The following is a 4,308-nucleotide window of genomic DNA, read 5'->3' as shown; positions in this document are numbered from 1 at the left end:
GATACAGATGCATCTTGGTCCTCAGACGCCAACCTGGACTCAGGTGCCTGGTTTGACCCCAGCCTTCTTCATGGCCCTCAGTGGCAACTAGAACCACGTATGCCAATCTGGACCCAGGCATGGCCCTCAGTGGCAGCCTGGGCACAGATGACAGACACCCTGGCCCCTGGTGGTAGCACAGGCCACCCATATCTGTCTGGCTCTTGCTGTGGTGTGGCACCCTCTGGCTCCATCCAAGCTGAAGGCTCTGGCCCAGATCCTCAGCCTCTGTGTGGGCCATAGTGGCAACCCAAGACAAGGTGTTAAACACAGACCTCAGATGCAGCTGGGACACACATCCAGACATGCCTCATTCAGCAGCTTGGCTTGGTCCACATCCTTGTTCTGAGTGGTTGCTCTGGGCACTCAGATAAGGATGGCTCTGATGCCAGCATGGCCCCTGGACACCTGCAAGGACACAGGATGTGGCCTAGACTCCAGGCTTTCATGTAGTCTTTGGTGACCATGGGGACATGGGTATCAACTTAGACCTCAGCTGAGGTAAGGCCACAGGCACAGACAGGTTCCTACGCAGCAGCCTAGTCCTGGCTTTCACCATGGCCACAGGTGATAGCAAAGGCCACTCAGCTCTGAACAGCCCAAGTGAGAGCATGGCTCGTGGACCCAAACATGGCCCTAGGAGGCAGCCCAGCTCACGGGAATCAGCATGGCACTTGATCGCAATAAGAACCATGGGTATCGACACAGCCTCTGGCTACTATAGGACCAGAGACCCACACATAACCTTTAGTAACAGCCATATCTGGACATTGCCATGGTCCTGGGTGGCAAGCAGACCTCCCTCCTCGGTCTACTCCTCACTGCTGTCACCATGGACCCAGGTGGCAGGCTGGCCTCCAACATCTGCCCTATCCCCTCCATCTACATTTCTTCCTTTATGTGTCTTTCCATGGTGTATGAACCATTCTGCTTTCCTAACTCTCCCAATTCTCTGCCCCCTTATTTATTTAAAATGAGGGGGCCCACATGCCTGGGTCAGCTTTCTTCCCATTTACTGGGAAGGCTCTTCAGTAAATTTTTAATGGAAGTATTTTTTTTTTGGCTTATATTTAGATTCACTTTAGATTTGTAGAAAAATTTAAAGGGTAGTATAGATCACCTTTTAACAATATTCTGAGATCTTTTATCACTATACCTTATATCACTAACAGAATCCATACATTATTCAGACGTAGTCTTCTTTGTTGCTGTAGTTGTTCCAGGATCCTGCATTACATTCTGTTGCCATGTCTTAGGCTTCTTTTATATGTGATAGTTTCTTAGATGCTCTTTGGTTTGGATACCTTAATGCTTATAGTGTTGTGTGGTGTTTTTTCCTGGAGAGATATGAACAAACATTTATTCACCCTAGACAGGGCATAATCCAGGTTGGTGAACCAATGAGTTTTGGGGGTTGTTTATTGAAGCATGGATGGGGGCTTACTTGTGGAAGCACAGGAGACTCAAAGGCATTGCATTACTGAAAAGGCCACTCCAACTTGTATAATAATCAAGGAAAGCTGAATCCTTGAAGCTCCCTGCTTGACTTGAGTTAGTTTTAATGAAAAGAGTCTCCTAATCTCCTCTCTCCAACAATTGTTTATTGCTATTATAGTCTGGTGGGTGATTCATTTATGAATCTTGTAACTTTGTGAGCCTCTTGAGACTTGTGAATTTCCCTAGCTTTTACAGTCTTATGAGAATTCACCTGCTTCAAGCATGGAGTGTTTGAATGTGGAAGAAATAGCTACATTATAAGTGGCTGTTGATCAGGTATTTTAAGAATGCCTTTACATTAGTCCAGCAGTTCTCAAACGGTTCGCCATGCCCTTTTGGGGATCACATATCAGATACCCTGCATATCAGATATTTACACAATAATTTGTAACACTGGAAAAATTACAGTTATGAAGTAGCAATGAAATAATTTTATACTTAGTGGTCACCACAACATGAGGTTTATTTAAGGGTCACAGAATTTATTTAAGGGTCACAACTGTATTTAAGGGTCACAGAATTAGGAAGGTTGAGAACTACTGTATTAGACTTTGTGTTTTCTCGAGATTGCAGTAAAGATAGCAGTTTAGAGACAAAGAACATAGATATAAAATTATCATTTCATCATATTCTAACCAGATGGTATGCTGACCCTCAATATAACATTACTATTGATAAGGACTTGGATCCTGACTGAGCTATTGCCATTTCTTTTTACATTTAAAATGTAAAAAATTTCTTTTTCCTACTTAACTATGTGTTCTCTTCAGAAGAACATCAATGCACGACTTATTAACTGGTGAGATATTGCATTCTGTTTTCTCTCTGACATACTTATTTACATAAATTATGAATTCTAAATTTACTAATAGAAATTTACTTATAACAGTATAGACATGTTGATACTGACTAAATCCTTGGGTTAAAACTCAGTAGTTTTTCATTCATTTTGCCCTTGAGATTATTATAGCTTTGTCTACTGGGGAGTCTTTCAGTTGATATATCTGATACTTTGGAATACACCACCCCTAGAAACAGAAGGAGCTTAAGAAAGTATTTTTCTAACCTTCTTGTACTACACAGTTCTACGGGCAATCTTTTACACTTCCTACCACAGACCTTGAATTAGCTGTTACTCCAAGAATCCCTGTTTCTTTTTGATTAAAGAATGTATTAGAAATGAACATCTGGGTATTGAGGATTCTTTGTTGAACTTTAATAACCTGCACCAAGCAAATTGTTGGCCCAAGCACACAAAGAATAAAAGAAAGTGGAGCTGTCTTAATGAAACTCAGGCTGGGACCCTATCATGTGTGCCAAATGTCTCTCAACTCATTTTCAATGTTTTTTGGTTGCTCATTCGACAGAAGCTTTTGCCCTTCTTACCTGAAATCTAGATTTTACTTATAGGCCAAGGTAAGGGGAGGTAAAAATTTCCATGTTTTAAACTATAGCATTATAAGTAGATGAGAAATATAGCCAAGACAATAAAAGAGTAAGATTCAATATCAAAGGACTGATCCAAATAAGATGGGTCACAGAAGAACTATGAAATTGAAGTGGAAAATGGAAATTTTAAGGTATAAAAATATACCAGAGTTGAAAAGAGATATAATTTATTTAACTGATGTTTAAAATCAAAAGGTTGGAAGGGCGGGACAAATAGGAAAACAGAGGGATCAGATGTTAGGATATGTACAATATGAGTCAATTAGGGGTGTTTTGAAAAACACCTTTTAGAAAAATTGCAATTAGAACCATGTTCAGCAATGAAGAATTACTTGTCTGGTTGACCTACTAGTGTTAAGAATGAGTAAGGAAAATCAAGATAGTAGATAGTTGGGGTTGGGCAACATTCAGTGCTCAGATTTACAGGCAAGTCTGCCACATGGTTTATAGACAGATCTTATTCTTTGGATGTAATGATCTTTGGAAACAATCTTGAAAAGTAAACATTTTAATAGAAGTCTGTTTCCGCTAAATTTGGATGATAATTGTATTTTCTTCTCAAGATCCATTTTATTTTAGTCATCTATAGTAGTTTGAGGCTTCTTCATAGAGATTACTGGTGCTCTTCAGAAAAAAAAAATGAGCTCAATGAAAAAATTCTACTTCAAACCTAATCACATGGAAGTCTTAATGACTTAAGGACAAGGCAACGTCACTTATAGGTGCCATAAGTGACAAATATAGTCTTAATTCAGAAATTAAAATATCAGTTTCAAGAAATATGCTTTCATTTGTGTGTTATGATAACCAATAGAAGCAGAAAGTTGATGTGAATTGTTGTGGGGGTAAGAGACTTTCACTGGGAGAAGAAATTTTAACATATAAATATATTGACTCCTCTATGTTCTCAATTGGATTTCATGGCTCCTTTACTATCTGTTTTAGTCCCTGCCATGTTGAAAGGTAAAGAGAAGATGGGAATGGCAAGGGACAGAGTGGATCTTATTGTTTCAATGAAAATAGAACCCTGCTACATGAACTTGGAAAGCATAAACATTCCTGGTCCAGGACAAACTGGATTCTTCAGGATTTCTCTATAGGGTCTCTGAGTCTTTACTTTCTCTTCTGAACAACTCCACAGCTTCTAGTCTGTTTGCAGTACATACTTAGCATCTGCTTACTGAGGCCTTTTCCCTATAATTCTCCTGGACAGCACAAAGCTGTGTTCTGACATTTTTTTTTTCCTGAGTGTCTCTCTCCCTGCCCATGGGGAAATAGTCACTCATTCCATGCTTTGAAGTTGGGAGTAGAGGTCATTCCCTG

The sequence above is a fragment of the Cricetulus griseus genome, chromosome 2 (assembly GCF_003668045.3).
Source record: "Cricetulus griseus strain 17A/GY chromosome 2, alternate assembly CriGri-PICRH-1.0, whole genome shotgun sequence".
Classification (NCBI taxonomy): domain Eukaryota; kingdom Metazoa; phylum Chordata; class Mammalia; order Rodentia; family Cricetidae; genus Cricetulus; species Cricetulus griseus.
The sequence above is the reverse complement of the archived record's forward strand: the minus strand, read 5'-3'. Positions refer to the sequence as shown.